At 43.9% G+C, this 24,504-nt stretch overlaps 1 long non-coding RNA gene across 1 annotated transcript; it reads left to right on the plus strand.

Moving 5' to 3' along the window:
• Positions 1-4,020: 4,020 nt before the first annotated feature.
• Positions 4,021-24,504, plus strand: LOC128851717 (uncharacterized). The gene is made up of 3 exons (XR_008449125.1): positions 4,021-4,154; positions 17,809-17,887; positions 21,600-24,504. It is a non-coding gene; the product is annotated as an uncharacterized LOC128851717 (long non-coding RNA).

Consider the following 24,504-nt stretch of genomic DNA (forward strand, 5'->3'; position numbering starts at 1 on the left):
CTTACTCGGTGCTTCTACTTTCACTGGGGTTTAATCTCCTGTTATTTAAAACCAGAGTTTGACCCACCACTTGAGAAGCAGCCACCTTGACAGAGATATAAAGCAGCTCTAGAGGATGTGGGTCTGAAAACAAAGATTTTCCTGGCAGCTGCTAAGAGCAGAGAGAGAATGGGACCAGCAACGATCATGCCACTGCTAAGGAAGCATCAGTGGTCAAGGGTGCTTCTGCTGGGGCATGCATAAGAAACTCTACTGTCAAAGGGCTTTATTTCTCAATAGTTTTGAACTACTTATGCTGTATGCATGTCACTTTCTAATTTATTTTTGGTTAATGAAATTTCTGAGAAGCAAATCAGATTGCTATTGACACTGAATCTAATGCAGCCCCGTCTTTGTCACAGTCACTTTCTGAAATGAAGTTATAACAGTGCTGTAAAAAAAACTTGATGTGACAGGCCTGGAAGATGAAATGCTTTGTTGATGTCAGTATGTGGTAATGGAAGCTGAGCCGAATTGCTCAAGAGCAAGAAATTATATAGATTTAGGGAACAGAACAATTTCAGCTACATCACCTTAATGTCCTTTTTAATGGAAACAAATTGCTTTGTGGTATGTAAAGTGGTGTCAGTTTGAGCTGGAAAGTTCAAAATGTCACAAGGGCATTGGTAAGATCCTCATCCAGTTCAGTGAAAGCATGGCAGAGTGAAAAACAAGGAAGGAACCAAGAATTTGGTCCTCAAAACATACTCTGGAGCCTTTGATTAGATCCTGTACTAAGCCAAATATGAATGAATATTCTTGTTTTAGTATAGTAACTAAAATAATAGTAACTGCTTATCATTATCTTCACATATCCTTAATTTATTTCTGATGAGCCTTTCTGACCTCTGCACTGCCATTTTATGAGCCAGCTGGCTGAGCTTCATTATGGCTGCACTGCATATGGCTGGACTGTGTCTTCAGTACCTGGTGTTTCCAATTCAGCTAAAAGAATTGGAAATGTTATAGTGGGACTGAGCTGGACAACGCTTACATTGGAATCACGCTATCAGGCTGCTATAGGGAACACCACCACCCTTGTGTTGAACACTTTGGCAAGAACTAATAATCCAACTTTAAACTCAATCATAGTGATACGACTTTATTTATTCTTATTTTAGGGTAGTTATTATATTGACACAATCTTGTGGGATGGGAGAGATAAGACCAGGATTCATCTATGCATTCAAGCTGGTAAGCTCCTGACTTTGATGTCCCTCCCAGGTGGCACCACATGCCACACACTGCTTGAGAGCTAGTGCCATGGACAGAGCGGGGGCAATCTGCAGGGCTGTAAACACCCATTGGACTGCTGAGCCTGGATGTAAGGATGTGGTTCATCATCCCAACTCCTAGCAGCATTGGCTTCCAGATTAGTCGCCTACTACCATGTGCTTGAAAGCAGAGTATATATTGCTAACCATTTGTCTTCATAAATAATGATATTAAAACCAAACAAATATCTCACACTCACCTTTTTCATCATTATTGTGTTGTGACTTTTAACTCAAACAGTTGTTCCAGCCCTCTCCCTGCCCTGGCGTTCCTTTACTAGAGCAACTTATGGTCTTCAATGTTAAAAACCAACAGAAGGTGAACAATGAGCAAACCTGGCATGCTAAAATAAATGAATTCCATACAATGAATTTTGAGCATCACCTCTTATATTCTTGAGGAAGAAATCCTTTCTTTACATGACTGGGGCAGTTCTAGAGAAGAGAAAATCAGAAAAATCTGAAAAGAAGAAATTTGAGGGCTATAGTGTTTCTAGTTGTACAGGTATACGTACATAGCTGCAGTTTATGGTTCAGTTGTGGTACTAACATTTTGCCTCGTTTTGCGTGACAACAAGGATAGCATATTGAGGTAGGAAACAGAAATGAAGAGGATGATCATAAAGACGTCAGCAAGCACACTAAGTCCTCAGGATCCAGGCAGGATGGGACACTCACAAATGCACCACTGGCCCTGGCAGCCCTTCGCTAGGGGTCTTTCATTGATGAGACATCTCTTGGCCTGGGAGACTACCGTGCCTTTCCTGTGTGCACATGGGATGATAACTGATTTGCTTGGATGGAAAAGGAGCAAATTTTCATTAACTCTGCTATTTGGGCAGGCGGCCTGCTGCCTGCTGCAACCTGACATATGTGACTGACTCAGTCTCACAAGAGGCAGAAATGGAAGAAATTCAGGGTAAGGAATAACATACTACGACTAGACCAAAAAAAAAAAAGAAAAGAAGATTACTTAGGTGCAAACTCCTGCTAGGTATAAGACAGATGGTTTCCCAAGGCCAAGAGCCAAGATTTTCTCTTGAACTTTGTCCAGAAATTACATGAAATCTTATTTATTTATTTACTTAGTCTTCAATTAAAACTACTATAGAAATAAATCTGATAAGATTCAAATTCATTTTGCTCCAGCCTTATTGTTTCATCTGCTGGTAGGATCAATTCCTTTTTGGTCTTTGGTTTCAGGATGGTGAAGTTTATAAACTGCTGTATCAAATTTTTATGTGGGCCACTGACATTTTCATTCTGTGTCAGCACTCCCAAGATTTGCCGGCAGCAAACCTGCTTGGGCAGGTATGGCACGAGCAAGCCTCACTCCTCTTTCCCCTCTGCACCAGTGACTCTCACGAAGATGATGTCATGGTGATTGCAATGACATCATCTGTACACAGGGAATAAAAAAACTGTCCTACACATCTCAAACCAGGGCAAGGGGAAGGAGAAACCAAAGTCTCTGCGCAAGGCAGGGTAAGTGCCAGCTTCCCATGCAGCAGCAGCACCATCATGGACTGGGAGCCTTCCTATGCCCCTTCCTCAGCACAGCCACTTTATTTACCCTGATGCCCTCTATGAGCACTTGCTATCTGGAGGTTGCGACTGCATTTCTGCAACTGCATGGCACCAGATTCTCAGTGCAAGTTTGCAGAACAGTTGAGGCTGGAAGGGCCTTTGGGGCTCATCTTACAGGCTGAGAGAGTTGGGGTTGTTCAGCCTGGAGAAGAGAAGCCTTCGAGGAGACCTTATAGCGACCTTCCAGTACCTGAAGGGGCTACAAGAAACCTGGGGAGGGACTTTCTACAAAGGCTTGGAGTGATAGGACAAGGGAGGATGGGTATAAACTGAAGAGGGGCAGATTTAGACTGGACATAAGGAGGAATTTCTTCACTATGAGAGTGGTGAGGCCCTGGAACAGGTTGCCAAGGGAAGTTGTTACTGCCCCATCCGTGAAGGTGTTCCGGGCCAGGTTGGATGTGGCCTTGGGCAGCCTGATCTAGTGGGAGATGTTCCTGCCCATGGCAGGGGTGTTGGAACTGGCTGATCTTTAAGATCCCTTCCAACCCAAACCATTCTATGATTCAATCATGCTATGATTCTATGATTCTATAATTCTATGATTCTATGATTCTATGATCTGGTCCAAAAGTGGTTGTCTGCTCCTCCACTAATATTATTTGTGTTATTACATCCACTCCAAACTAGGCAAAGAATTCTGAGACCCTCAAGTCTAGGTTGCTTACTGGATTCTTAGGAAAAACTACAGCATTAATCCATTAATCTCTTTCTGCTACATTTTTTCAAAGTGCTGCTATATGCATTTTGAAGGGATGGTCTGGCACAGCGTCACACCCCAGCCAAGTTTTGCTGAATGTGAGGATCGTCTGGGTGTAAGATGATGAGGCGAGCAAGCTGTCAGCAGAACTGTGCTTGGGGAGATAATACAGAATAGGAGACGGAACAGCCTGCTCTGTGTGATGGGGTCTCCTGCCTATGGTACAGGCAGATCTTTGGACCATCACAATCAGTCCTCTAACCTCATTTGAGACACCAAGGGAAAAAAGAGGGAATATCGAGCTAATATGTGAGAAGGGAATAATCTACAAGAACATCAAACTCTGTGACAATGAGACCAAAGGAGTTGTCATGGCCATTGGGCAAGGAGCCAGCAGCAAGCAAGGCACAGAGCTGCCAGGCTTGGAGAGTTTCCACCTCTACCCCCAACAGGCGACAGCTACAACTGAACCAGGCAGGGTAGGGGACAGGAAGCACCTCACAGCGCTGACGGGATGTGACAGACGTGGTCTGGGAAAAATCCCAATGCATCAGGTAAGCTTTTATCTCAGGGCTGCCATGGGAGAGAAGGGTTTGTATCATGTAATTACTTTTAAAAACAAAGGTGTTGGGGTTTTTATGGTGGGGTTTTTGATGTTTTTTTTTAAAGTAGGAAAGGTCTGGTTAAGTGACCAGCTGGGTTTTTATTTACAGTCCTCTCCCACGGTTTTGTGTAATTTCATTTCCTCAAAGTAAACATCCAAAAGGCTGAGTTAGGTTAAGTCAGGGACTTAAATCTGTTAGTTCACAAGGTTTTAATTTTCTGTTTGTTTAATCCAGCAAAAGTTCTTTTAAACACTCCAGAAGTGCTATTCAAGAGAAAAAGGGATTTTAGCAGTTAGAAACAGGAGACAGGGTGTCAGGGCTTATGAATCAGATCATAAAGGGTAAAGCAATGAAGCTTCACTGATTTCCAAGAAGCTAAAGCCATTTTACACCATTTGAGCATCTGGTCTTTCAGCTTCAACTCACTTTCACTGCCAAATCACTGTTGTGATACGTCCTTCAATGGAGGACACCCATTAAAGAAAAACAAAACCAAACCATGATTTTTCTTCCCTTTCTGCAGTTCTAAAGATAATTGCAAATAGAGAGTCTCAAGAAAGGTTGTCTTTGCTTTCAGTTTTGTACATGGACATTATTGTGCAATGGTGGATGCAAAATTCATTCACGGTTTGCATCTCCTTAGATACCACTGCCAGCCACCTCGAAACACAAACACCGAGGGAATCCAGCCCCTTGAGCATCACCATACAACTTGCACGTGTCCTGTCTTCCTTGGCCAGTGTGGTGGGGGAGAACCCATCTCCTTCAGAGTAGGTGTAGGAGGGCTGCCTGCTTTCAGACCAACTGTCTGGCGCTACGAGTCCTGTTCTCCATACTCACGGGCATTTCATGGTCTCTGATAAGAAGAGAGAGGCAAAAATCACTTGCTCATTGGGCAGATAAAACAACTGAAACTCTAGAAAACAGAGCCACAAAGGAAGGGCTTTTCACCACTACAGAGGAAAACATTGCCTCTCAGCAGAGTTGCACAGAGAATTTACTAAAGCTTTATGAGCCCTGTCTGGAGGTCAGACAATGCAAGGGTCTCTCTGGGGGTTTACTCCACCATCTACTCACAAGAAACTCCCAGATGTGCAGCCTACAGATGACCTAAACAAGAACATCTTTCCCTTGGCGTGCATTTCACCAGAAGTCCCAGAGTCTGAGTAGAGGCAGAACACAGCTGTCCCCATGCCTGTCATTCCTATGCTGGTTCACAACTACTTGTAAGCATTTTTTTTCAGATCTGGTTGTCAGTAAGGTGAAAGCTGTGGATCTATTGCTTGCTTATAAGCATGCAGTCCGCAGGAAAAAACCTGTTATAGACTGCATGTGCCATACAAGAGATTTTCGCAATCTGGGGAGCAGCACAAAATTCATATTGTTTTTAAAGACTATTTATGGCTCTTAGCAAGTCAGTCGCAAGTAAGCAAGGTTATTAAAAAGGTGATTATATTAGGTTATTAAAAAATTTGCATGATGGAACATGCCTTGAAAACATGTGAAACTGTATAACTGCCCATTTGTTTAGTTCCCAGACCTGCTGGGTGCTGCCTGTTGAGGATGCTCACATCCTTAGGGTGGCATCCCTGGACTCTGCAGTCTGCCCCAGCCCTCCACATCATCACACTGCCAGTACCAGTCCCTCCAAGGAAAGATGCTCAATGTTACCAGAGGTCTCCCAACTCAACCCAGCAGTTACAAACTACAGCCTGGAAAAGCAAACAGCCACAGGATCCTGATCCTCATCCATAGAGAGATATCGTTGGCAGAACAGTTTAGCATGTCAATCTGGCAGGCAGCTCCAGCACTGAATCAAGCTGTGGGGTCAGGAATGCTTTTACAAATAGCCTGTCACTTGGTCCAAAGTTCACCTAACTTAGAGGAAAAAGCTCTGCATTTCACAGGGTTTGGATCAGACCCCCCACTTTTAATACAAAATAACTTTTTCTTGACTTACTTTTCTTTCCATTAATTAAAAAAAAAAAAAAACAACCAAAAACCAGAAACACATATTAAAGGAACTGTTATTTGAACCCACAAGATACATCACCCAAATCTTCATCCTTATCCTCTTGCATACCAGGACATAAGTGCATATTAAGCAAAAAGAACTATTATCTGCTCTAAGACAGGTGTATTCACTGTATTCAAAGGTAAAAATGAGAGTCTTGCTAAAAGCTAATTCATTTCCATGGGAACTTCTTTAATTTAACACACAGATTGATTTGGTTTGGTTGATCAGTAATGATGAAAATAGAAAGACATGCTTTGAAATAATTAAAGAAACATTTGATTGGGATAAAATGTTGACTACAAATACCTTCTGAATTGATATCATTTCAATTTTCTGAGAAGAGATTTGGAGCTGACAATGATCTGGACCAGTTTTCTAATGTTGGGGTCCTTGGCTGGTTGGCTGGTTACTCTCCTGTTACAGACTACAGAAGCCAGGTGCTACATTTAAGAGCAGCCATCCAACATCAGGATTCAGGCACTTAAGCTAAAGATAAATTCAGAAGCATCCTCCTCTAAATGGAGCTAGATAGTGTTTTGTAAAGACAATGTGTCATTACTGAGTGGTTCTTCATCTCTGCAAAAAGTAAAGTATGACTTCTTTACTCGGTGTTTAGAATCATAAAACAGTTTGGGTTGGAAGGGACCTTTAAAGGTCATCTAGCTCAACCACCCTGCAACAGAAACATCTTCAACCAGATCTGGATGCTCAGAGCCCCATCCAGCCTGACCTTCACTGTTTCCAGGGATGGAGCTTCTGCCTCCTCTCTGGGCAACCTGTGCCAGTGTTTTGCACCCCTCATTGTGAAAAATTTCTTCCTTATATCTAGTTTATATCCACCCTCTTTTCAGCTAAAAACCATCGCCCCTTCTCCTATTGCAACAGGCCCTGCTAAAAAGTTTGTCCTCGTCTTTCTTACAAGCTCCCTTCACGTACTGGAAGGTTGCTATAAGATCTCCTCAGACCCCTCTCTTCTCCAGGCTGAACAACCCAAACACTCTCAGCCTGTCCTCACAGGAAAAGCTGTTCCAGCCCTCCAATCATTTTCATGGCCCTTTTCTGGACCCAATCCAACAGGTTGCTGTCTTTCCTGTGCTGAAGACTTCAGAGCTGGATGCAATACTCCAGGTGAGGACACCAGAGTAGACAGGTAGAATCACCTCTCTTTGACCTGCTGGCCACACTTCTTTTGATGCAGCTCAAGATACAGTTGGCTTTCTGGGCTGCAAGTACACATTGCAGCTTATGTCCATCCTTAACATCTTGCTCTACACTGAGGGGTAATTCAGAGTTATTAGTATGAGATTAATTTCCTAAGAAAAAGTGGCTTAGGTAACATCCAGATAGCTGGTATCTGGCCTATCAGGGTGAAAAGCCTGTAGTGGGAATCAAATCAAAGGCTATTTTTTTGTTAGTTCGTGAGCTTGGAGACATGGAACACTCCTTGACAGGCATTTTGCATCATTTCCACTGGAAAAGTTATCAGAAAACCTTAATAAAAATAATTCAGTAATATTTTCCAAGAATAGGTGCTAGTCATTTTCTTTATTTTTATACCCACAAAGACAAACCTGTAACAGATTCTTATGCTCAAATGATAGGGTGTAGTGGGCTTTGCTGATGCTTATGGATGTCATTCATATAGTGTTAGTTTCATTATTTTATTATAGCAGTTTGTGTGATTTTGTATACATGGGAATCACATCAAGGACTTGTTTTTGAAATAGCCTGAAAAAGCTGTACAGAATAACTAACTTGGACAACTCTCTGCATTTTTAATGTGTTACAATTCTCAAAGGACATCATTGTATGGAAAAAATGTCTAAGCAATTACTACTGCAGTGGTAGACCAAGAAACAGAGTTGGTGTACGGGCTGAGTGTGAGGCTGGAAAGCAGTACTGACCTTCAGGGTTGTCCTCCTGCCTGTGCCACTGACCTGCAGGGTCACATTTTCCCGTATTTTCTGTAGTATTGAGCATCTTTGAGGTACTTAACTTTTAGAATGCTTGACTGCCTCTGAAATTTTGCTTCTCAGAGCTTGATGGGTTCAGAGATGACGAGCACTCTCAGCTTTGGGTAAAGTCAATGCATGTCAGTGTATCATCTATGTCCAAACAGCTATGTTAAAATGGAAAATCCCTGGGAGGCAAGATACAGGTCACACCTACTTCTGCATAGCTGGAGAAGGCCATTCCCATAACCAGTTTTCAGCAGGGATTTCCTTTAATTAACTAGCCCAGGGTGGGTACAACTCTACCTTATTCCCATTAGTATTTTACTAGCAGGTGGGTAGCTTGAGTTCACTATGTAAGGTAAGAACATTTTTTATTTTTATTATCCCACAAAGACAGTCTAAAATTCAGGACATTACATTTGTACTTAACATTTACAAGTACCCTACAACATTGGGACTGCAACCATACGTTGTACAAGAAGAAAATAGTGTCATAACCACTGAGAGCAAAGGGTGATCACTCTTTTTCACATCACCTATATTTTTTTGATTGTGCTCTCTAGCAAACTGTTTATAAATAGAACCATTGTGCAGTTTATGTAGAGTCTGAAAGAAATGCAAGATCATACTAGACACCTATAGTAGAAGGGAATAGAAATAACAATGGTGAACCTTCTAATGAAACAAGAAAAGCTGCAGAAAGATTGCAGACTGTGCCAAGAAAGTCTCTGCATATATGAATGCAAGTGCTTTAATCTGCATGACAAAGACACCCCTCCCCTTCCACACTGCTACTTCTTTCTGCTTTGTGAAACCAGGAGAAATAACATGGCTTTTACTATTCACTCTATGCAGTCTCTATGCTGCAGCGTGGAAAAAGAGGCTGGAGCCATGCAGGCAGTGCTGTGAGTACTTTTTGCAAGACATAGAACATTAAATTCTCATCAAAATATGTGCATTCACTACCTCATCGCTATGCAGGGCAGGACCGCACTCTGTGTTTCCTTTGTATGGCAGTCAGTGCCTTTGCTAGACCAGAGATTTTGCAAGCCTGACTCTAAAATACGTTGCAGAGCTTTGATTACTCATTCAGTATAAAATTCTGCATGGCAATAAGACGTCCCTTAGATGCAACCGCTGTGCTGCAGTTGACACAGCAGAAATAGTGCAGAAACAAAGGAAGGATCGTGACTCACCAAAATCCACAGTGAAGCGAGTCTCCCATCTGAAACACAGGTTGCCTGTTGATACTGACTTTTTAGGGGAGAACTAGTAAGGCCTCACCGAGATCTCCAGGGCAGGTGATCCCGCTGAACGATCTACTGGCTGGTGCCAGCCTCCAGACATGAGACCCTGCCCAGAGATGGTGCCAGAGCCAGGGCAGCGCAGCTCCGCAGCTGCCCACTGCGAAAGCACACGTGCCCATCAGACACACTCACTCCCCAAACGGTAATGGCACTGTGGCAGAGGCTCTCTTAACAAGGTGGATTTCTTTAATTGAGTGGTATGTGTCGCTTTTGACTCGTGTACTTCTGCTCCCCAGATGCAACAATTCAGCTACCCTGTCTACTTATTGCAAACTTGAACCAAACTGGAAAACCTCAGGCACTCAAGCACCAAGCTCTACACTAAGCTGCATGGTGAAAGCTAAATTAACTCCAGTGAAGACAAAGTTTTACACAGAGTAATAAGCAGACATTGGTCTTTTTTTCCCTTTACCACTGGCTTCTCACATTTCATTCTAGCCAAATCTCTCCCGTGGTGTTGGCAGGATCCTCACGCTCTGATCAGACAGAGCTCCTTACAAAGACAAGATGGATTTGTAGGAGAAGAAAACATCAGATTTAAGGACCATTTTCTTTAAAAGCATCTACTTGCCCTGCAGATCTGTGCCCCAAAAATGTTTTAGATGTTGAACTACAACAATTACCTATCTACTTCCTTGCAGATACCGATAGTTCAGTGGGTTGGGACTGCAGAAACTTCATATCATGGGGCACAGAGACACTGTGCCAGACTCTGATCTCAGCTGCACGTGGCATAATTTACCTTATGTTCATATTGCACTAGAATAATTGAGATGGAAACGTGCTTCACCCTTCCCATCTTTTTGCCTTTGGAGTAGAAGAAAAGGGAAGCTTTCCTTCAAAATGCAGAAACAGTGAAATGATTAACAAAAGCTAAATAGGGCAGTTTCAGGCTGAAAAATGTATGATTCATAGCAACTTGTTCAGACACATTCCCAAATCATATACATTATGGCAATTTAATTATGTAATAGAAGGGATCATGTACTGTTGCGTGCCCACAGTTCCCACTCATCCAACTAAATGCAGATGGGCTCACACAACACAGAAAGTAACACACAAAAGAGAGGGAGCAAGAGAAAAGTGGTGCTGGAATTCAAGAAAAAAACGCATTGCAAAAATAATACCCAAATGGCAAGTTTTACATACCACAAAGTATTCATTTGTTCAACTGTGGCGAAAGGCTGGGCAGAAGACCGTCCCAGCAACAGGCCAAGGCAATCCCAGAGTAGGATTAATGCCATTAAATGGAAGGGAAATGTCACAGCATGCATAAGAAATCTTAAGACTTTAGACAAGCAAGTACTGCTGCTCTTGAGTGAATGTGAGTGTTTCTATTACAAAGCTAGATGTGGAATTTCACAGCCTTTCCAGTATGATTCTCCGCTTCAATCAGAGGTTTAAAGGCCAGTGAGTGTTGCTTCAGCTTATTTAGCATTCTGATAAAATCTAGCAGGTGATTTCTGAATAGTTTTGGGAGAGTGCAGCTATTTTCTAGACCACTGGCACCCTATGACTGCATCATCCATGAGCCCATGACACTACCTACTTCATTCAAAGAGGCATCATCTTCAAAAACCTCCTGTTTTGTTTATGTGCTGGAGGACTTATGTCTATGGGAATATACATCCTCACAAATCTGTATCATATTGATCTCTTTTGAAAGCAGTGGTGGGAAATCCTATCAGCTCAAGAGCAGGCCATCCCTGTGTTCCGGAAAAGGAGCCGGCGGGGGGAAAAGCCAGCTTGGTGGAGCAGGGTGATCTCAAGATGCGTCAATAAGAAAAAGAAGCTCTATGTGCTCTGGAGGAAAGGACAGGCATCTTGGGTAGACTACAGGGACGAAGTGAGATCGTGCAGGGAAAAAATCAGGAGGGCCAAGGCCCAACTAGAATTAAAACTCGCTAAGTCTGTGAAAGACAACAAAAAGTCTTTCTACAAGTACATTAACAGGAAAAGGAGGACGAGGGAGAATATCCAGTCTCTATTGGATGCAGAAGGAATAACAGTGACAGGGGATAAGGACAAGGCTGAGGTACTTAATGCCTTCTTCGCCTCAGTCTTTAATAGCAAAGAAAGTTGTTCCTTCTGTTTACAAATCCAAGAGTTAGAGGGGCAGATTGAGGCTCCCGTGATCCAAGAGGAGGCGGTTAGAGACTTGCTTGCCCAGCTAGACGTCCACAAGTCTATGGGGCCGGATGGGATCCACCCAAGAGTATTGAAGGAACTGGCGGATGTCCTTTCCAAACCCCTATCCATCATCTTCCAGAGGTCCTGGCTGACTGGGGAAGTTCCACTGGACTGGAGGCTGGCTGATGTTGTGCCCATATACAAGAAGGGTTGCAGAAAGGATCCGGGGAACTACAGGCCTGTCAGTCTCACCTCAGTGCCAGGGAAAGTCATGGAACAGGTAATCTTGAGTGCTATCATGAAGCACACGCAAGAGAACCGGGTGATCAGGCCCAGTCAACATGGGTTTACAAAAGGCAGATCTTGCCAAACTAACCTGATCACCTTCTATGACAAAATCACTCAACTACTGGATGGGGGAAAGGCTGTGGATGTAGTCTTCTTGGACTTCAGTAAAGCCTTTGACACAGTTTCTCACAGCATTCTGCTTCAGAAACTGTCAGCCTCTGGCCTGGACAGGCGCACACTCTCCTGGGTTGAAAACTGGTTGGATGGCCGGGCCCAGAGAGTGGTGGTCAATGGAGTTAACTCCAGCTGGAGGCCAGTCACAAGTGGAGTTCCTCAGGGCTCAGTACTGGGTCCAGCTCTGTTCAATGTCTTTATCAATGACCTGGATGAAGGCATTGAGTGCACCCTCAGCAAGTTTGCAGATGACACTAAGCTGGGAGGAAGTGTCGATCTGCTGGAGGGTAGGGAGGCTCTGCAAAGGGATCTGAACAGGCTGGACTGCTGGGCCGAGACCAATGGGATGAGGTTTAACAAGACCAAATGCCGGGTCCTGCACTTGGGGCACAACAACCCTATGCAGCGCTACAGACTGGGGGAAGAATGGCTGGAGAGCTGCACAGAAGAGAAGGACCTGGGGGTGCTGGTTGACAGCCGACTGAACATGAGCCAGCAGTGTGCCCAGGTGGCCAAGAAGGCCAATGGCATCTTGGCTTGTATCAGAAATGGGGTCACCAGCAGGTCCAGGGAGGTTATTCTCCCTCTGTACTCGGCACTGGTGAGACCGCACCTCGAATACTGTGTTCAGTTCCGGGCCCCTCACCACAAGAAGGATGTTGAGGCTCTGGAGCGTGTCCAGAGAAGAGCAACAAAGCTGGTGAAGGGGCTGGAGAACAAGTCTTATGAGGAGCGGCTGAGAGAGCTGGGGTTGTTTAGCCTGGAGAAGAGGAGGCTGAGGGGAGACCTTATTACTCTCTACAACTACCTGAAAGGAGGTTGTGGAGAGGAGGGCCTCTTCTCCCAAGTGACAAGGGACAGGACTAGAGGGAATGGCCTGAAGCTCCGTCAGGGGAGGTTCAGGTTGGATATCAGAAAAAAATTCTTCACAGTAAGAGTCATTGGGTACTGGAACAGACTGCCCAGGGAGGTGGTCGAGTCGCCTTCCCTGGAGGTGTTTAAGGAACGGGTGGATGAAGTACTTAAGGACATGGTTTAGGGAGTGTTAGGAACGGTTGGACTCGATGATCCAATGGGTCCTTTCCAACCTTGTGATTCTGTGATTCTGTGAAATGGCAGCTGAACATGAGGAATGCGACAGTGGCAGTGTTCACAGAGATAAAAGACTCTTCCCAGTGATGGGAAACTTCTGAAAACTTATCCAGTCCTCTGAGGTGCCAAAAGTCATGTCCTTCTAATTGACCTTCATATCACAGAGCAGCACTGGCACCCTCTTCTATAGCCATCAGTCCTGGTGAAGACTATTTCTTTATGAGTACTCGCGGCTGCAGTTCTGTGATTGTCAATATCAGATTTGTGCAATAAAAGATAAACAATCTAGATCTGATACCAACATGTAGTTACCTTTGTATAGAATTAGTAGGAGCAGATAATGCCAAGTTTATGCTCACTATATAGCTTTATCCCTGCTTTTGCCAGCTTTGGGAGAACAGATAAGAACTGATCGGCCACAAGGTGCTCGGCATGCTCTGTGGTCCCTGGGACAGGGGCATCACCCCACAGATCTTGCTGCTAGGGCCTCATCCTGCCAGAGGGAATTGTCCCAGTCACAGGGGAGGAGGGCTGGGAGCAATATAACATATAAATGTAATCTTATAAAACATAAAATATAGATAGAACTCCTTGTTTCTGTGGTCTGTCTGAGCACCTGGTCATGTCCCACAGGTTCGTGTTCTCTGTGCCAGCTCTAGCAGGGTTATAAGTACACTGCTGAGCTTGAGGAAAACCTGCCTGTTCCAGGTGAATGGCACTTGAGCCAGGGGCAATATAATTAAAACAAATATACTGGCCACAGAGTGCAAATGGCTTCTGAGCAAAGAGAGCGGGCACAGCCTCCAGCAATCCTTGCTTCGTCACATTTGGCTGCTTCCCAACAGGGGAAGCAGGAGGAGAGTGAGGCTGCTTGCTGGCCCAGCACCTCACTCTGGTCACCCAGATGTGCAGGGGACACACAGAAGGACACACAGGACTGCAGAGAGATGCAGAGAGATCCAGAGGGATGGAGGCATAGGCAGGAGGAGGCAGGTGCTACAGAGAGCAGAGGCAGCATGGGCACCCTGAAGGGAAAAGGGACACCCTGCTGGCACAAGCAGTGTGACATGTGGAGCTGCCACTGGCCAAAGCTTACTCCTAGTTCCTGGTGGGAGCTTGCACCCCACAGAGAGGGCAGGGAGGAGATACTGCACAGGTGAGATGCTCATGCACAGTGTGAAAAGGAAACCTTGATTTACTAATCTGTACCCCTGTTAACCAACAGAGCCAGGCTGTGGTATTTGCCTGCAGGATGTACAGGAAGAAAGCACAAAGAAAGCCTGAAGAAATGGGGTTAATCAATTTGATGAAGAGTAGGAAAATAAAGCAGTCTCCTGCAGGAGTGAGGTCTGGAAGCAGGAACAGCCCGTCCCGATCAGCTGTACTGTCTCTGGATCACCACTCCTAGTGGGGAGAGCATCCCCAGCAAGTAGGAGAGCCATTAGCAGCATTGCCTCATCCTGCTGGAGTGATTCAGATCAGCAGTGTCACCTCTGCATGCCAAATACATCAGGTGGATAAAAAGATTTTTAAAAGTATTGAGGAAGCAGGTCTAATATGTAAGAATCGCTCAAGGGAAAAGTAATGCACACAAACCGCAGGGAAAGGCACAACATTGTACATCCCTGTAAATCATCCAACCATGCAGTAACACACAGAGGTGAGCGACATCCATCAGCTGTGATGCTCTTCCTTTTCTCCATAACCATGCTTCAGCTGTGTTTCTTCCGATTTCCTGCTGTGTGCTGTTACCAGGGAAAACAGGATCAAAGAAGTTCATCTGACTTGGGAGCAGAAAGGGAAATGCTCCTAAGAACTCATAGAGCAGTTTGCACACTGTTGAGCTTGTCCCTGAAAAATCACAACTAAAGAAAGAGCCCATATTGTACCATAAATATTCATCATCAAGTTTACATATCAGCTCTCGTGCAGCAAGACCTTTGGGCTCTCTGTTGTCAGAGTTACGGGGTTTTAAGCTTGCTGGAGGCTAAGGGGAGCTAGTTTGATCACAGAAACCGGTCCAGTCTGGATACAAGCTGGTATCTTCTTGTATGGGAAACTGCTCTGTAGCTATGACACAAAAATGTGGAGCTGTGCTTTGGGAGTGATGCAAGGAGCACACTTTGGCTTGTCGCACCTTCTTATGGCTTCAGGTGAGAGAAAGCTGTGTCTGGAGAGACATAAAACTCAAGACTGATGCCACCCTGACATTATCTACCAGCACCCCAACAAGCTGCAATCTGTATGTATGGCATTGTTTCTGAGTTGGAATTATCCCTGTGCAGCTACCATGGGTTGTCCCAAACTACAGAAAGCAGAAGGAGATTTTGGTCACTTTTTTATGGAGAAAGTAGGATTCCGGTTGTAACATCTTTTGCATAAAGTAAGGCACTGATGAAAACTGGCTCCATGACAGTATAATTTAACTCACTTTTCCTTAAAAAATAAAAAGCAAAATACATCTCTCTTTTTCAATGATGGGCATAATCTCATCTCCAGTTTAAGCCTGCCAGAACCCTAGGACGCAGGAAGCAGATTTCTGACCTTCAAATAACAAGTTGAACCTTAATATAACAAAGTTGGGAAGCAGATGCTATTTCTTGGTTCATCTTTACTCACAGTGTATTCAGCGGCTTTAAAACACATCTTGCACTTCTTTCTAACCTAGGTTTTCAAAAGTTTGTATACACTAAAGCAAAACTACAAGATTTAATTTTCTTGACTGAATAAAACCAGGAATGTGTATATTTAATAATCACATGAAGGGCACTCATTTTATTTCAGTTTGCTTTTAAATGGAATAAAAAGGCATCAACTCACCCAAAATGCAAACACTAACAGCAGCCAACAGCAGGCACTTCTCACTGCTCTTTCCCTGAGAAAGGTCACCACCTACGGCACAGTGAGTGGTGCTCTGCCAGTCAAAGGAGATTTGCTGAAGAACAGCCCTTTCTGGCACCGAGACTGCTGACTAAAATACTTGACAACATGGCATCTTTTTTCCAGTCAGATTGAGAAATGAAAGGGGATCATTCTGGATTCTAAGATGTGGCAGACCATTCCGAGCAACCAGGAGAAACGTCCCCACGGCTAAAAATCGGTCCTTATTACTAGTCTGAGCTCAGCCTTCATGTGAAGACTTGAGCATGTTTCTGTATATGTAGTTACACCCTACTGAGGCGGATAAAACTAACCTGTTTCATGGAGGAAGGTTTACCAAACTCACTAATTCTATTAGAAGAAAACTGCTGCTTGTCAGAGTGAGGGCAGGGTTAGGAGTTGAGACAAAGGTAACCCTTAGAGAACTGCTCTGCAGTTTCTGAGCAAAAATCCATTCTGCTCTGACCATCTCTAATTTCTGCCATTGGCAACAGTAGGGTCGATATTTCATTTTTTTGTACCAAGCACAAATGAAAAAGGATGCAAACCTGAGAACAGTAATGTTTAGTGGACACTATCCACTGCTTTGAGGTCTCAGTGATATGGTTACACCGGCAGTTTCTGGCTTTGGCCAGGCCAAGTAGAGCAGCAGAAAGGACCTTCCTGTTTAAATGTCACTTCTCTGTTTTGACAGCCTGTTAGCACCAGACTCTCAACAGAAGTTTAAAAAGGCTGGGAGAAGGATTAACACTTCCTTGAACTTGACACTAACTACGGATAAGGGGAATTACACCAGTATAAAGGAAGGTGTGAATTTAATTAATCATTCTGGCAGCATAATTCCCCAAGTGAACATTTCTCTTCCAATATGAACCATGGCCATTTTCAATGCAGTTGATATTTCTTAAGAGATAGGTTAAACTAAGCTGGAAAAAAGACACTATTTATCCTGTAATAAGAGGATCCACATGGGAGATTATATGACATAACTGCAGCAATCTATCTATAATTACAGTGGTCTGAATTCCCATGCAGATGAGTCCTGACTCTGGTAGAATTATTGATCTGTGCTGTTGTGTTTGAGAAAGGAATAAGCCTATTGTGTCTGAATTATCCTTTCTGTATGGCCAAGACAGAGGGCAGTAATTTTTGGTAATGAAGAAAGAATAGAAATCTCCTTATTCCCCTTTTCACTTCACAACTTCCAAAAAAATTATCTAATGTCAAGCCATTTGCTCTGTAGAACTGTCATCCAAAATACCATTTGACTAATGGAAGAAAAGGAATACAGAAACAGATTATCATAGAATCATAGAACAGTTTGGGTTGGAAGGGACGTTAAAGATCATCTCTTTCCAACCCCCTGCCATGGGCAGGAACACGTCCCACTGGATCAGATTGCTCAAAGCCCCATCCAACCTGGCCTTGAACACCTCCAGGGATGGGGCAGGCACAACTTCCCTGGGCAACCTAGGCCAATGCCTCACCACTCTCATAGTGAAGAAATTCCTTCTTATGTCTAGCCTAAATCTTCCCCTCTCCAGTTTATACTCATTGCCCCCAGTCCTATCACTACAAGCCTTTGTAAACAGTCCCTTCCCAGTTTTCTTGTAGCCCCTTCAGGTACTGGAAGGTCGCTATAAAGGTCTCCTCGAAGCCTTCTCTTCTCCAGGCTGAACAAGCCCAACTCTCTCAGCCTGTAGGCAACATCCAGGGAAGTGGCATCAGCCTGTTAGTTTTTATTTCTCTTTTTTTTTCAGGCTAAAATACAGTCATCTTAGATGCTAAACCACAGAAGAAGAGAGAACGCGTCCCTGCCTTTCACCCCTGCAGCCGAAGGTTAGATGAGCTGACATAGTATGCTAAGCCTGGTTTCATGAAATCTTCTCTGACAGCTCATTTTCAGCTGTCCCTGATCACAGGTATATTGCATCAGATTTAGAAGCTCACTGACAAAGAGCAGACTCTATTCCCGTATACTGTACTCTAGGTAAATAGCATAGCGTTAAGTCATATGTCAATGTGTAAACGCAGCCCAAACCACCACTAACTTTCATATAGATGTACCAGATACAGACACAATGAAGTCAATGTGTCAAATGCAACTTATCCCAAATGAGGATATAGCCCTAAAGGTTTGTGAAGTTCTGCATCCTTCCTTTGCTAAGACCAGGTTTCATTCCACATACAGGGGACAGTCCATATGGCAACTTTTAATTATTTGCATAATATACTGGCCAGGATATAATAATAAACACTACTTGTGCAAAATAGTGCCATGCACAGTCTTTAAAGTCTGCAAAATCTGATCTTTCATCAGGCCACTGATAGGAAAGTCAATTTATTAACTAGTTTCACTAGTCTTCTGGTCAGGGTCATGGCCAAGTACATGTAATGACTTGGGCTAAGAAATATTTTGCTTTGGCAGAAGAAAACAGAATCATAGAATCATGGAATAGTTTAGGTTGGAATGGACCTTTAAAGATCATCCAGTCCAACTCCCTAGGAATGAGCAAGGACATCTTCAACTGGATCAGGTTTCTCAGAGCCCTCTCCAATCTGACCTTAAATGTTTCCAGGGATGGGGCAACTACCATCTCTCTGGGTAACATGTGCCAGTGCCTCACCACTCTCATTGTAAAAAATTGCTTCTTTATATCTAGTTTAAATCTACCTTCTTTTAGTTTAAAGCCATCACCCCTTCTCCTATTGCAACAGGCCCTGCTAAAATGTTTGTACCCATCTTTCCCGTAGGCCCCCTTTATTGAAAGGCCACAACAAGGTCTCTATGAAGCCTCGTCTTCTCCAGGCTAAAAAGCCACAACTCTCCCAGCTTGTCCTCAAAAGAGAGGTGTTCCATCTGTTTCTGGCCCTTCTCTAGACCAGCTCCAGTAGATCCATGTCTTTCCTGTGCTGAGGGCTCCAGAGCTGGACACAGAATCCCAATGCGGTTTCACCAGAAGGGAGCAGAGCGGCACAATCACCTCCCTGATCTGGTGGCCACACTTCTTTTGATATCATGTTTACTCTCAAGTAACACTTTTCCCCTAAGCTATTGTAAGTAAATAGTGCTTGAAACTAGGAATGCCTGTTAAAACATTTCCCTTGATGAAATATTTAAACCACTGTTAAAACAGTTCCCTTGATGAAATATTTAATACATTTGTTAATCAACAATATACACCCTCCTTAATCTTTTATAAGAAAAAGAAATGTTCCTTTTTCTACCCAATGAATGAAAATGAGAAAAAGTAAATAGTGAAGAATGTCAGAAAGTTTTATTAATGAAAAATATTTCACTTAAAATACTTAAGAACAGAGCTTCTACTTTCTGTGTGAGGTAGAATAGCGTGGCCAAGGTCTGCACTGCAGGACGCTGTGTTTGGAGAAGACCTTTTCTCCCTGATAAGTCTTACACAGCATATGGGTCACACAGAGTGTCCATGGTGGGCAAAGGGCAACAGGCAAAACCTGGGCCAGCTGAGAAGCCAATGAATCATGTTTCCATAGGCAATCTACAGGTGCCCCACAACAGAGATGGACACTTGAACACTAGATGATCACAATGATGAAAACACTGTTAAGGAAGGCAAGATCCTAGGGCAAGAGCACAGGAGGATTGAAATTAAACAGCAAAACAGTTTTGAAACAGTGAAGAAGAGCCAGGACAACTGGCATATTGTGCAGATCACCTGGGTCATGTTAGTGCAAGAAGACACAGGCAAATCCAGAAAGAACTATGGGAGATGAGTGTTGGCATTGTGACTTACTGGGCGGCAAATTCCACTCCTGCCATGGCAGTGGGCACCCATGAAACGTTCCCATAAGGAGAATCTTCAGAGGTTTCTTCTTGTTTGATCCTCTCAGGTGTCTCCTGGAAAGGATGTTCTTCCTTTTCTTTTCTTTTTTTGAGCAGGGTACATTTCTGAAAGGAAAGGCTCTCCCTGCAGGCTCTCCCTGTTGCATAGGAGAGAACAAACTGTGCACAAAAGCGATTTGAGGTCAGGCCAGGGCACAGAACCCTGTGTTCTTGTTTGCATTTACAGTTGTGCCAGTGACACAGAGCAAGTCTGCAACTTGAGCCAGTCCACTACTCTCCAAGAACGGCCCTTTGAGGCTTCCTCTAAGCAGAGGATCCACAGCCAAGGCAGGGATGACTCTGATGGTTTTGTATGATTTTTGAATTAAAGACTACCAGCAGTCAGCAATAAATGAGAATTTGGTCCTGTTGTGGCTGCGGGGCCACAAACACTGTCCTCCCTCCCGCAGTCTCAGCAGGGATGCTCAGTGAGCAGAGGGGCTCATGTCCCTCCTCCTTTCCTGCGGAGGGGTTGCCACATCTCACACCAAGCTGTAACCAACTACAGCTACTTCAGCTCTCCCGGAAAAAGGTTTTCTCTCTGCCGGTTGATGGATATGAATCTGCAATTTCCCCCCAGAAACCTTTGTAGTTCATTTCCACCAAAAATCAAAGGGACACATGGCCAAGATATAACCTCCTTGGCACACACATACTTCTCCCAGTATATTGCCTTACCAATGTGTATCCTCTCTGTTCCCAGCCCAGGCAAGTCCTGTCTGCTCATACTCAGGGGTCACAGGAGCTATGGGCATCACTCGCAGCCAGCACCACTCACAGCCAGGTCCCTCCACCTCCAGCTTCCCAGCAGCCCCCAGCTCCCTCTCTTGCTGTGGAGCTCCTATGTCTACAGTCCAGCCTGCCTCCCTCTCTCCAGCCTTCCCAAAGCAGCCTCCCAGCCAGGGGATGGAGCTCAGGGTCCCTTTTCATTCCTCTCAGCCTGGTTGTCCATTTCTGTCTGGAAGGATGTTTTTTATCCAAGCCATTGTTTTCTCTTTATTGCCTGGCTTCTTTAGTAACTCTAGTACCGCATCCTTTAGTTCTGCATTTCCGGCTAGCAACACAGGACTGAGCTGGGAAAGCAAGTCATAAGGGATAATCATTCAAAAAACCAAACATTTGGGATCCTTTTCCCCTGTCTGAAAAACTATGCAGAAACTGGTGTGCATAAAGCCCAGTGGGGAAAGCAGTGGGGGCTCCAGCACTGAATCAGGCTGGCAGGCAGGGTGCTGGGGAAGACAGCCTCCCATGAAGTTTAGGTTTTCATATGTTTTCTGAACATTTGGACATGCTGAATCCCACAAAGGGGTTAAGTTCAAACCTTCAGTCAGTAGGCTCCAGTGGGAATGAGTCGCAGGGTGTTTCACCATCCCTCTGCTTCTCCCTCGCAGTAAACTGGCAGACTGTTCAGGTTTTTCCCTGGAAACTGCCAAACCACTTTTAAGCCTTAACTCATGCCGCTGGAGAGAGGAAGCTATTTATAGAATAAAAAATTGAATGAGTTTGCTGGACCCAGTTCATATTCGGTGACTTCAACAAGTTATATAAGGGCAGATTTCAAACCACCACCTCTGGAGGATCCTTCTCAGGCTTTTCTTACTTTTGCATGTTGTTTTGTTTATCTCTGCTGATTAGAGCTGGACACCATTCCGCAGAGTATTTTAACTGGTATATTTTTGATATTTCCTTTAGGTGAGAGCTCTGTTGCTGCAGCCTGGCCTGACCCAAGTATCTCTCTCAGAGCCTTGCTGCAGCAGCCTCCAGAAGTCAAGGTGTAGGATTCCCCTGCAGCCTACTCCTGAATCTGACAGCACGGCAATGATCTTGGAAGAGATGGAAAATGTTTCTATCCCTCAAATTGTTGGACATTTATCAAAAGCAAGTCCTGAATAAAATATTTGGTGTAAAAAGCACTGCGACTTAACTTGAGCTACTACTTGCAAAAGAGCTTTATTTGAAAATATTTCTTGGCTTGCATAACAAATGCAGGATGAATATCATAGCTAAATACATAAATCGAAACTCAGAACTGAACTGCCAGAAGCCCAGGAGTCACAAATGCGCAGCACTTCTGAAATATTCGTTGTCTTCAAAAGCGACATGCAGACAGCTACATTGATAAAATATTGACCTTATCAGTAATACAACTCCAAATATGGAGACCAACCTAAAGAATCATTTTATCATCTGGAGGAACAGAGACCTGCCATCCCATTGAAAACTGCTCTACAAACTTCTGAGAACCCCTCACAAGGTGTTATCAGCTCCAGCTGCCACCAAAGCCAAAGTGCTTTAAGGGTTTGTGCAGCAACTCGACGAAGAAGAGTTTCAGTTTACAACTGGTGGGAAACGATCCACATTGTAACGGGGTGGCATATTCATATCAGCATGCAGAGATGCTTTCCACTCATCAAGAAGAAGGATTGCCTTTCTTATTTCAAGACACGTCAGAGCAATATGTGACCTTTGGATCATACAATGGGCCTGGTGGGATCTTCAAAACCATTGCATTGCTTTTTTCCATCTCAGTGTCCAGGAGCTCACATGTGTTGTTTTAACAAATGCTGCATGTATTTACGAGATAGAGCAGCAGCCTAGGGATGGATTTGGCATCTCTGCCTACCTCAGGTCTGTGTGGCACATTAGAAAGCAGTTTCTCAGGTCACATGGAAGGTGTGTCTTATTTCCTCCGGTTAACGGAGACAGGGAAGTACCCCCTGGGGACTGTATTTCAGTTGTAATATTTCCTTTGTTGTAAACAACAAGTTGTGCCCTAGGAAAGGATCTGCTAAAAGGATCTGGAGGGCAAAATGTGCTTTGTTTATGGCTTGGCTTAGTTGACTTTCCCTCCTGGCATCAGAGCCCATCAGTCAGTGCACCTAATTAAGTGCCCAGCTCCCACAACCTTTAATGGTGTTTTTGAGGTATTTAACAAGGAATTAAGAGTGTAAACTGCATGACATCTGTTAATGCAATCTCCATTTTTTTTATAAACTTCAGCAATTGTAACATTTAGGAACTTTAGTTCTTTGGGCAAAAGCTGAACTTCTGAAACTCGAAAAGGAGCTGAGCAGTGTTTCAGGCCTAAAGCCCAACCAGTGCTTCAGGGTTCCTAATGATTTCAGCTAAAATGATGAGTTATAAACCAGTCCTTAACTTGCAGTTTAATTATTTTAAATGTCTGTCACACAGCAATCTCAGTCATTTAAATATTGCATAGGCATACACCCAAAATACAGGTGAGGAAGCAGGCTTTAAACAAAAGCAAGATGCTGCACTAAGTGCAAAAGACAAGAAATTAAATGAAGTGTTGGAATATAACTTTGATATTTAATGTTCAGTTTTAACAAGCTCTCAGGCAGTGCTTGAAGCAGGATTTAAATCTAATCAATGAACAAGACAAAGCTTGAAAAACTCCATGAGAGAAACATGATATTTTGGGCTGCATGTTACTAGCAGCATGTAAGTGACATCTGAGCAGTGGAAGATGATGAGAGCAGGGGCTGTGGCCAACAGCCTTCTGTACCCACAGCTACTCAGGGTGAGCAGAGCTTTCTGTGTGCACAAATGTATTATGCTTCAAACACTTCCTCATTAGAAATATCCTAATGTCCTGCCCAGCTTCTGTAACTGGGCTGAGATGGAGGTGTGGAATGGACTAAATAAACAAACCCAGCAGCAATTGCATAACTACAGGGATACTCCTTCTAATGCACCAAGAACAGTCACGATGACAAAGTGATAGGAGCTTCGCAAAGATACTATGGCAGGGATCACTGCCTGCTGCACAGCAATGCCTGAAAACACACATGACCTCGCCTCACATTATTGCTTTTAAATTGCTTACAGGCTCTTAACAGCTAGCTGAGACATCTGGGTGAGGCAGGCAAAATTTCAGTACCTGATTGTGAGTTTTAACGTGGGCTCAGCCTCCTTCATGATGCAGAAAAAGGACAGAAGGAAAATCGTACTTTATGGTACAACAGGTACTGTGTGGCAAGGGCAGCGCAAATTAGCGTGCAAGTTATGTTTCCAGGATTGTAATGCCTTTAACAGGCATGATGCACATCCTTGAAATGATTTGACAGAAATTAGATTTCAGCTATAAAGTCCCAATTACTTGATGTCCTTCATTTTCCTGTTCAATTAGGTTCATACTAAAAGTTACAAGGCTTCTATTTCACTTTTCCTTCTTTGAGCAGGGAAAAAAAAAACATTTTCAGCTTTATTTTCCCTGTTGGTGGAATGCACTGTTGTGGCCATATTCTCCCTTCCAGCTCAGAAGCTAGCTTGCTTCTGTTTCTCAAGCTATCCTTTGTTGGCCTTACAAAGAAAGTGACTTCTTTGGACAAATGCTTCAAAGGACAAAGGTTTGGAAGAAGTTAACATCATTCAGAGCAGATCTACCTTGGCAGATGTATACCTGCATTACCACAAGAACTAAGCTACTCCCAAGTATTTGATAGTGAAAGCTTGCAAGCAAAACAGGAGTGAGCCCAGTACTGTACACACACAGCATTCTGCCCACAGTGTACCTTAAAATGTGTGTCACATCTTCCTAGAAGTGTGTTAGGAAGCTTCTGCCTAGATTTGGGGA

The sequence above is a fragment of the Cuculus canorus genome, chromosome 3 (genome assembly GCF_017976375.1).
Source record: "Cuculus canorus isolate bCucCan1 chromosome 3, bCucCan1.pri, whole genome shotgun sequence".
In the NCBI taxonomy this organism is placed as follows: domain Eukaryota; kingdom Metazoa; phylum Chordata; class Aves; order Cuculiformes; family Cuculidae; genus Cuculus; species Cuculus canorus.